Raw genomic sequence first — 11,464 nt, 5'->3', positions numbered from 1 at the left:
CAAAAAGTCAATTGAAGAATAGAACAGAATTCAATGTGCAGCATCATTTATTCTTCTTTATATATTAGACGCGGTTTGTTTTGACTTTTTAACACAAATACAGCATTACTGGGTTAAGAACTGTTCACCCCAGTATTCTGAAACACACGAAGACAGAACCACAAGAACAATAATTAGCTTGGCTCCTAGTACACTGAAGTGGATGCCAAAGCATTCCATACATTTTGTGGTCTGACCACAATGTCTTTTCAGCCAGATCACAACGTAGCCACTGCAAAAAAGAAGTAGTTCTAGATGTGTTATATTTCTATTCTCGTGTTAGACCCACATGCCCCCATCCACTGGTAAATATACTCCCCAGCAACTTCAGCTAGCTGGTCATTTATAACAGCTGGGGACATACAGGGTTCATACTGCTGTTCTGTTATGATTGGTGCATGGTTGATACATACAGTACATACAGTATTGGCATGATGAAAAAAGTGAAAGGCTAAAATATGAGAGAGAGAGAGAGAGAGAGAGAGAGAGAGAGAGAGAGCTTATAAATGGAAGTATGCAACGTTTTTCTAACAGACATTGGCTACTAGAACAGAAGAAGCTGAATAAACTATAGTGGTAATTTATGACACCATAAGTATGCCCCTAAGTGCTCATTCAGATGCCAGATAAAAAAAATCCTGTGCTCAGGATGCACAGCTAGCAGGGACCACACGCGAAGAGAGTATCCTGCTGCTCCTACCTTGAACATCAGAATGACTAAGGCTGGGTAGTGGGCAGGAGGGAAGAACACCTAATTAATGAAAAAACAACTTCAAGTCTTACAAATGCTTTACACACAAAATGTAATATAATGGCATAAGTAAAACTATGGAATACCATTTTTTGTGCTTACATTTGCATTTCTTTGTGTGCCATTAGCTTTTATTACATTTCCTAACAACGTTATTATTTTAAACGGTCATTTACGACTGAAAGAGTCATATGGAATGTGCAATTGTGGATGTAACTCACCATGTTTTTTCTTACCAAAAATGCAGCATTTGATTTATGAAACCCAAGTCAGATGCTATATGTACTGATTTCTGTAATTCATATATTGTCCCATAATTGAGCCCCTGAGTTTCTTTGCCCACTAGCCCATTCAGTCTTCTAGTAATACAGGGCACGGGTGGGGGGCCCCTGAGACAGTAGCCCCTGTGGGTCCCCCAGTCTGACCCTGAAAGTAGCATTTTTTTAAGAAGAAGGGAATGACTTGATACCCTGGTTAGTGCTCCTCTTAGCAGAAAACTGTGCCAACCCGGGGTACTTCGAAGTAAGTGCTCCTCTTCCTCCCTTCTTCACTCTTTAAAGTCCAGCAGCCAATGCATTAGCACATGAAGGAAGAGGTAAGGAAGAGGATTGCTTGTCGCCTTGCAAGTCCCCCGGGCCGGTGTACTACTAACAGGAGCACCATCCTGGGGTTTCAGGTAAATCAATACAATCCATTAGTGGTACCCTAACATTTGGCACCCCCCTTGGATTGGGGCTTTCCTTCTACTTTACGGAATAAGGATAAAAAACAATTGCAAAGAAATATGCCTAAATATGTGAATCAAGATTGCGGTTAGCAAGAAGGACAAACTTCAAAGGAGTGGAAAGCAGAAATTGTTGCACCTATGAATATCAAGGCTAGCACTGTGGATTGATTCAGAAAGATTGTAGTGTAACCCTGGGCTGGCAACAGTCTCCTGAAAATACACTGCTTGACAATTTCTTTTCGCATATAATCTGCCCTCAAAACAAAACATTTGTGTACAATGGAGACTCATCAGAAGTGATAAAGAACGCAACATACTTATATCGGCGGAATGTCAAATCTTTGACATTCAGGAGCAGCAAACTCAAAAGATCTTATTCATTAACAGGTAGCACATGATTAAGCAAAACATTGATATAAAAGACATATGTTTTGTTCCATGGGAAACTAAAGAGATCACTCATTAGAGTAATAGATACAGTTGAGCGGTATCCAGGGTGAGAGCAAATACCATGATAAATGCTGAGCTCTACACATGTAAATATGCAACTTTCTAGGAAACTTTCCTCCCTAAGGACATGGCATACAACTGCTGTTTACTCCATCTATTTTCTCAAATGTTGTAGTAAACTGCACAGCATCGAACTAATACTGGACTAATAAAAGTTTGCCAAATTGTTCCTAGATAAAAAGTGATGAAGAACATCTTGTACCAAAGTGTTAATTTAATTGTTAACCATCTGTGTGTGTTTCCCCCTTAATCCATTTACAGCTTCGGTGGAAATATTTCTTTGATCTTCCCAAACTCACCAGGCAATATTAGAGACTTTGGTCCCAGATACAAACATATATTTAGGTAGAATCTTATTTGCACAAGACATCAAATAATTGAGAAATTACATTATGCAATTTAAGCTAAATAACTGATGGGCGAATTTATTCGCCAGGAGCGAATTCGCGATGAATTTGCGCGATTCGCTGCCAGCGAATAAATTCGCAAAACTTTTTCGCATCAAAAACGGGCGCCGGCGTCAAAAACTAGCAAATTCGCCCATCACTATAAATAAGTACAGTTTAAACACCAAGCTTGTAGCATTTACTGGGTACCAGCAGGTCACAGACACATAACAGTAGGTCACAGTGATCAGTAACCTCTCTTGTATCATCTAGTTTGTAAAAGAACTTGTATCACATGCTACTGCGATTGCTTCCAAATTCCAGTATTGCATTATGTGCCTTCCTCTGCTTGGTTGCTGCCAATATACAGTGTGTGGGGATAGGGGGGGTTACCTCTGCCTCTAGGTAAATGCAATATAATGACATAGGCGAAAAACAACCGTGACTACAATATTCAAGTTTATCTTTAAGGTAAACTGAGACAATAAAACAATTTTAATCTGTTTAACAGAAATATTTTTGTTTCTAAAATCACTGATTTGTAGATGAAATGGGCATATTGAACTACATCACCTCCCATTAGCACAATAACACATCCAATTCCACCTCTCAGTCCACTTCTGCAATTGGTATGTTTCAGCAGGTGAGAGCTCAGCACTAATAGACCAGGAGTTGGCACGTAGATGAGCATGACACCCATTTAATCATAGGCTTTGAGAGCTTTGAGTCACCTAGCCAGGCCCTGACTGGCAATCTATAGATTCTGGCAAATGCCAGAGGGACTGTTGTAAGATTCCATATTGATTCATGGCAGGAAGCTGTCATTCTTCCACTGTATAGAGCACTGGTAAGGCCCCATCTAGAATATGCCGTACAGTTTTGATCTCCATCACTCAAACAGGACATTATTGTATTAGAGAGGGTACAGAGAAGGGCAACTAAGCTGGTAAAAGGTATGGGAAATCTTAGCTATGAGGGAAGACTGGCCAAATTGGGGATGTTCACGCTGGAGAAGAGGCACTTAAGGGGAGATATGATAACTATGTATAAATATATAAGGGGATCATATAATAATCTCTCTAATGCTTTATTTACCAGTAGGTCTTTCCAGCTGACACAAGGTCACCCATTCTGATTAGAAGAAAAGAGGTACCGCCTAAATATTCGGAAGCGTTTTTTTACAGTGAGAGCTGTGAAGATGTGGAATTCTCTCCCTGAATCAGTTGTACAGGCTGTTAGATTAGATATCTGTAAAAAGGGATTGGGTGGCTTTTTAGCAACTGAGGGAATACAGGGTTATGGAAGTTAGTTCATAGTACAAGTTGATCCAGGGACTAGTCAGATTGCATTTTGGAGTCAGAAAGGAATTTTCCCCCTCTGAAGCAAATTGGAGAGGCTTCAGGTGGGTTTTTTTTGCCTTCCTCTGGATCAACTAGCAGTAAGCCAGGTTAAAATAAAGTCAAAAGGTTGAACTTGATGGACGTGTGTCATTTTTCAACCTACCTTACTATGTTACTATGTTATTAGAGTCACTATTAAACCTAAGGGAGGCTGTTTTGGCCTCTGTGTACTTTAATTAAAGTCCTGTGCGGGTCCAGTTGTCCCTCGACCCATTAACTGAACCTTGACCTGCTATTAAGTGCCCAGTCCCCACTACCGGAACCTAACCACACTGCCCTAAGTTTCAGCCCAACCTGGAACTGCCAAAAACTGGAAGTGACGTCACTCAGGAGGCGGATCAACCAGGTCAGGATGAAAAGGCTAGTTTTAAGCTTAAGTGCAATTGGCCCGTGTACCCAGGCAGGATACCCTCAGACGTCCACATGGTCAGGGAACTGGGTTTTATCTGTCCAAAACCCGACCACTTTGCAGGTATTCTGAGGGTACCCGCAAGTACTTAACCTGATGTAGGATTCAAACTTGAATCCCTTCAACCTACAATTTCTCTGAGATGTTTAAAGCATTTCACTGCAATTCCACTGCCATTAAAAATATCTAAACCAAATGTGTAAAAACACAAAAGTGCCCTGAAATATAAATGGGAGATGAGGCACATAGAATTGCTTAATTTCTCAAGAAGTGTAAACCATGTGGTTATGAGTAATATACACAAGTTGGGCAACTTGTAACAGCTGAGTAAAACATGACTGGGGCAGCGTCTGCTTCACAAAGGGCACGCACGTCTTATTATTCTGATGAAGACAAAAAATCACGTAAAGGAATATCAGTGAAGGTTACCATGTAGCGAATATAAAAAGGGGACCTTCAATAAGCCCTTGCCCCCTTACTACTTCTCTCAATCAGTCCTGAATAAAAGAGTGTAAAAAGCATTTAATCAGAATTCTGCATGTCTGTGAGCAAATTCGATCTTGATTTTGAGAAACATCACACAGTAAGATTTGTTGCTTGCGGTAAAACTGCACGGGTGACACATCTCCCACAAATTGCACCCCCTCCACTAATATTAGAATTCTTTGCATTCTCTCAGGATAAAGCAAAAAACAATGTCATTTACGTGCAGAGTCTAATGTTAGCGAAGCGGATGGCATTTTCAGGGAGTTGAGTGACAAGTCTCCCCATGTGCCATTACCTTTAGAGTAAGACCAGATAACAGTTTCAAATTAACAGATTCTAATGAACATAATTATTAACAGGTACTGGACTACAGGATAATTAATAATTTGTCATCAAGCTCGCAGCCGCTCCTTTATATTTATAGACTACTGAGCAACTGCATTTCCTGCTGCCCATCCTTATTACACAGAAACCTACATATACAATTCTTCATCATTTTAAGGGGAAAGAAACTATACACTAGTAAAATCAATTACGATACGGCTCTCTGCTCTGTGTTCTTGCAATGTAACTCACAAGCACCTCTTTTACACACCCACTGCACATCATATGTAGGCAATAAAACAGGGTTGGGCCTGTCATTCAGATATGAGAAATCATCAGGGAATGTCTGTCTAATAACATCATCATGCTTTATTCATACTGCCTGACACATGTACGTAGGGCTTTAAAGAGACTGACATTCAGATCAGTTCCTGCCCCAGTGGAGCTTACAGTCTAAAGTCCCGGTCAGTTCATACAGTCAGTTAACAGTTAACAGCTTCTATTGGTGATTGGTTAATGACTGGTTGCTGTAGGTAACTGTTAGTAAACAAGTATCACTGCCTGTTTGTAATAGAGAGCACTGGATTTGGTGAGGCTGAGAAATGAATAGAGACACCAAACCTGATGGTACAAAATTAGTTGTGCTTTCATAAGTTATGTACTGACATGTTCTACCACCACAGTATATTTCAGTCTATACATGTTAAAATATATAAACATATTTGATGCTTTAAAAGGCACTGACACTCGCATTGAGTAAACGATGGATAAAGGAAAATTATGACTTGGATGACTTTGCAGAAATACTGGAGCAAAAGTAATTTTTTTAAATAACTGGTGTCACCCTGGTCCCAAAATATGTAAGATCCCTACCTTTTCTTAATTTATATTACATATCTATCAGAGGCACTAAATAAAATAATAAAGTTTAAAATGAGCATCTCACTATTTTAAAAGGATCTTCAGTTTCAGACACTTTAGAAGCACCATTGCCAGCTGGGAAAGCTTAAACTTGTAGTTGAACAATGAGTGCCGGCCCTAGGTCAATTGAAACTATGGGGCTGCAGGCCTGTAACATTGGGATCCGTATGCAGTGGCAAACGTTTCAGCGCCAGCTGCCCAACTTCAGAGTGTTTGTCACAGTCTTATAGATATTTTGGGCCTCCACACTCAGAAATGATTTAAATATTCACACAGTGGTATTTGTAAAAATAATTCTTTATACATAATATATTGTCAATGCATAAAAAAGAGGTGGACAGGCAGCATTACAGCAGCAGCATCCAGCTGCATTCAATAGGAGAGAGGGAGAGGAAGAAACCATTTGCCTTCCCAGTCCTAGAACCCCAGTGGCTTGCCACCCATCTACACCCATTCTAAGGGGCCCCACCAAAATGTTTTGGGCACCGCAGTAGATAAAATCATCTCAGTGCATTTTACAGGCTCTCCATAGCTGTACCTGTAATCTGTATTTATGGGACTATAGGTAAGTAAGTTAGTTTGACATGGCCCAGGCGCTGGTTCATTAAAGCCTGCACATTTGCTCAGAAGTCAAAGTTCTTGTGAGGAGTCATTTATATGTGAGTGCCAAAATAAAAAAAAAACCAATAAAACAAGCAAAACAAAAACAGTATACATCCTTTTCAACACCCTTTTGCTTGTTGTTTTAAATACTGTAAGACATATCTATGGTTTCTGTTATTTCTGGCACTAAACAAGAATAAGACGCCAGTTTTACTTTAGCATTTTCTTTCACCTGCTCCCAGAGAACTTTCAAAGGAGTTGCTAAAACTAATTACCAGTCCACTGAGAAGCCCCTGAAAATTAGCTGCTTCAAGGCTGCTGTTAGAGAAGGGATGTAGACGAGTAAGCTCAGAACAAATTGCCTTGTTTGTAAAGGAAGGGGGAGGTGAGTTCAGTGAAAATAGCCCCTCTTATATAGCGCTTTATAATGGCAATAATAGGTAAATGTTAAAACAATAGGCAGAATGCAATTTCAACACACATTCTATTTATTGTACTTTTTTTTTTTTTAGCAAACATGTTTTAGGTGTATACTGTCCCTTTAAATATAATCAGGTATTTCCATCAAAACATACTCTGACATTGCACCTTGCATCAAAAGCAGGTTAACTGCACTTTGCTTAATAAAATGCATAGTGAAGGTACACAGCTGCAAAAGAGCTAAGGATAAAACCCCTGGATTGAGGAGGTGTTAGCTTCTTTTGTATGTTGCCCCTACACATGTACCTTTCTTGTGTCTAGTGAATCACTTACCATGATCATCTCAGAATAATGCAATTTACATACACAACAGAACAGTATGAATGCTACATAGATGCAGTATATGGTTGTATTAATAAACGTGTGTTCCAATTGCAGCAGACTCTCACTATTATGCTGGAAAGCATTTTAAGTGCACCCTGTGTTGAGTACATTGAACTTCTGTTTATAAATTACATTTTTGCGGTTTAATTAAATGAAATTCTAACCAGTCAAATTTTATAGATTCAGCAATTCACAGCCAGTTCTCCCAGTTTGGCAGGCATTCTTATAACAAGGATCAGCAGCTTTTGGAATTTTCTAGATACACCATACAATGCAGCAAAACTTTGGTGTTATACACTGACAACCATCTGACTAGAGATGGAACTGGTATCTTGGGTTCAGAGTAAATACTTATGCCTACCCACCTACAGTCATCAGCCACTGGTCTTACAGAGCAATGTCCATGAGGAGACTTCATCAAGCTACAGTCACAGAATAAAGCACAGAAAGATCCAAATTCATGGGAACATTAAAAAAATCTGAGGCATAGGTTATTTAGATTAGAATCTTTTGAAATTGGGGCCCAACTCTACAGAGTTTGTAGAACAAAAACGAATGACAAGAAGCAAAATATATAGTAACATAACATAGTAAGTAAGGTTGAAAAAAGACACATGCCCATCAAGTTCAACTGCCAGTTGATCCAGAGGAATTTGCCTTAGAGGGGGAAAAAATTCCTTCCTGACTCCAAAATGGCAACCGGTCTAGTCCCTGGATCAACTTGTACTATGAGCTATCTCCCATAACTCTGTATTCACTCACTTGCTAAAAAGCCATCCAACCCCTTCTTAATTATCTAATGTATCAGCCAGTACAACTGATTCAGGGAGAGAATTCCACATCTTCACAGCTCTCACTTCCGAATATTTAGGCGGAACCTCTTTTCTTCTAAACGGAATGGGTGACCTTGTGTCAGCTGGAAAGACCTACTGGTAAATAAAGCATTAGAGAGATTATTATATGATCCCCGTATATATTTATACATAGTTATCATATCACCCCTTAAGCGCCTCTTCTCCAGCGTGAACATCCTCTGCATTCAATAGGTAAATATCAAAAGTGAGTGAACCCTTCTACAAATACGCAAATAAATACAAAGACAAACAACCCTGATTTAGAAGTCCCCAAGAACATGAACACTGCACAAATATAGCTGGAATGAATCACTTGTTCAGAACATATTATGTGAGCCAAGCAAAGTCCACCTTTGATTAAAAAAATCTATATGTAGTACTAAGAGCATCATTTGATCTTGCAGTTTAACATCAATATGTCTCCCAAGACTAATAACCCAGAGCCTACCCTACCTGATGGGGGGGGCTGTCGCTCCTAAAGGTTTTTATTTACAATAGCTTGTTGCGGAGCTCACACATAATAACTCTGTTGTCCTTCAAAGTCTCAGATGCACCATAAACCAATTCCATGTTACTGGCCAATCACAAAGGTCCAGCTAATTATTTTTGCTGCCAGGTCCTTCTTTAGGCTGCAGCAGATATGATGGTTTGTCGTCTGTGATTCTTTTCCCGGCTTGGAGATTAAGCACAGTTGACAAATTGTCCCATCTGCCATAGCCCTTACAGAAATATGCATGACTGGCTATATAGGCCTCTATAAAATCATTCCCCAAGCTTTAGTGTTGTTTATTTAGATAATTTAGATAATTAAAGGAAGATAAACAGAAGATAGATTGGCACTGTCATAGGTAATTATGTTTAAGTATAGTGTATATGTTTGTTTTGCATTCTACATTGGAGAGCCATGTGCCAAATAATTGCTGTAATTGACACAGTAAATTCTAAGCATGTCCTTAGCTAAATATTCCATTTAATTATTGAATGGCATGGAATCCCATTTTGTATAATGACAAAGACACAATTTTACCTTGCGTTGTCACATTTGCATACATATTTCTCTTTAGTGTTGTCTCCAATGCATTAAATCTGATACGTGTGCATCCGGTTGATACTGGACCCCTTTTTGTCTTGATAATCAGCATATACTAACAGTTCACAGTGATCTTATATTAAGTATGTAGTAACGTGTAGGAGTTTTGGGAAGAACCTACATCTCTTTAGCTGTAGAAGGGGCAAACCTATTAAAGGATCATGCTGAGCATGTGGCACATAGAATATTTAAATATGGCCCCTAACATCTAGCCTATATTTTTTGCAGTAGTGGCCACCCTATTTAACTACAGCCTGAGCCTACCATAAATTCATACAGCCATTACTTGGATGTATCTATTACTAAAGTATGTACCTAGTTTTGAAATGTGGACAGCAACACAGAATACATAATTACACTATGTATAGGTAGCAGTTTCATATCAATATTATTTTGGTGGCATGCAGAGCTTACCTCTGAGCAATTCCTAATCAAAGGTAGTTTAGACTAAAAGACCAGACATGGGATGAGACTTTATGGAAATTGGCAGGTTGGAATAGAAAAATGTCTACTTTAAATATATTTGTTTGGTATGGCAGGTGGCAAGACACGTTTCAGAAAAATGCCAGGCCTATTCCTGTGCTGTGCTGATGCCGCCATGTTTTCTAGCTTTTCTTGGTATAGACAGATTAAGTCAATAATATTTTAAGTCAGTAAATCTTGTTTAGCAATCTGCTACAAAGAAATATAAGAGGGAGGAAAACAGAAACAATTCTTTAAAAGTATGTTTCATACTGAAATATATTTATTCTGGAGCAACACTCCATCTTGTTTATAAGCTTAGAAGCAACTGAAAAATCAGGAAAATTAAGTCGTTTGGAAATCACATAGCCCTGAATGGCTCCTATCTATGTAGATTGCAAGCTTGTTGAACACAGGGATTGTCCCAGAAAATTGTATTCCTGTGCTGGTCCACAGTGTCCTTTACCATACTTATTTGCTTTTAAATAATGTTCTGTAGCACTATACTGTAATAGCAAAATACAAATCCATGTAAGTTAAACTGGTGCATACAGAATCCATGTAAGTTACACTGGTGCATACAGATGAGTGGGCTACAGTTTCGAGTAGAATCCAAAGAAGGCAGGATTAATGCAGCCTATGAATCCAGGTAAGTACTTTTTCTTATTCAAAATGTTCAAGGAAGCAAAATAAAGGCAAAAGAGATCCTCTATTGTCCTATACATGAGCCCACCCTAAAACAAATGGGGCATGCCCCACAAATAGTTAAACAAAAAATGTTAAAACAAAAAATGTTTTAATCATTTTTATAACTTTTCAACATACAGGATATGATGTCACTGACATAAGATTGAGGAGGATGTAGCTTCATCTTGCAGAGAAGGAAACTCTGGTGAAAGGGGTAAAGTTATGGAAAATTTGCACTTTAATGAATTTGCAGAATAATGATCGTTCGCCTAAATGAAAATTCAACTGGCGAAAGGACACGAAACTTCATTACTCGTTGGATAATCTTTCGCTAGCTAATTGTCTCCTACACCTTTTAGTAAATTGCCAATCTCCCTGTGGATTGGATGTCTGGAAAATTTTAGTTAGTGACGCCTTTAGTAAATCTGCCACTAGTCTAAAGCTGGCCATAGATGTTGAGATTTTTAAAAGATCAGATCCTCTTCGTGAGACCACGATCTTCTCAGAACGATTGTACGAATTTACCATCAACTAAAAAGACCAATTTGCCAGGAAAACAAATGGGAGCTGCCTGCTTGGCCCTGCAAACATAGATAGATTGCACTGGGACCGACAAAGATTTTTTGACCTGGCCAATCAATTTCCTGGCCGAAAAATCGTAAGATGTACGATTGTTCGAATCCCACTAACCGCATAATAATTTTGAAGGATTGGTCGGACTTCCCTAAAATCGGTTGTTCGCCAAGAAGAATCGTTGCGTCTATGGGGAGCTTTAGAGAAACAAACCAATTCCAATTTGCTTTTCATAGATAAGGAGGGTTATGTAATATAAAGAACAATGTTTGCCCAGGAGCAGTGACTCATAGAAACCAATCAGCAGGTAGGATTTACTGGTCACCTGATTAAAAGAAAACATCTTATTGGTTGCTACGGGTTACGGCTCCTGGGCAAACTAAGTGATTTTTATTACATTTGGGATTTATAGCCTTGATTCTGGGACACAGATACATT

Source organism: Xenopus laevis, chromosome 3S (assembly GCF_017654675.1).
Source record: "Xenopus laevis strain J_2021 chromosome 3S, Xenopus_laevis_v10.1, whole genome shotgun sequence".
Classification (NCBI taxonomy): Eukaryota; Metazoa; Chordata; class Amphibia; order Anura; family Pipidae; genus Xenopus; species Xenopus laevis.
Note: the sequence above shows the minus strand (reverse complement) of the source record.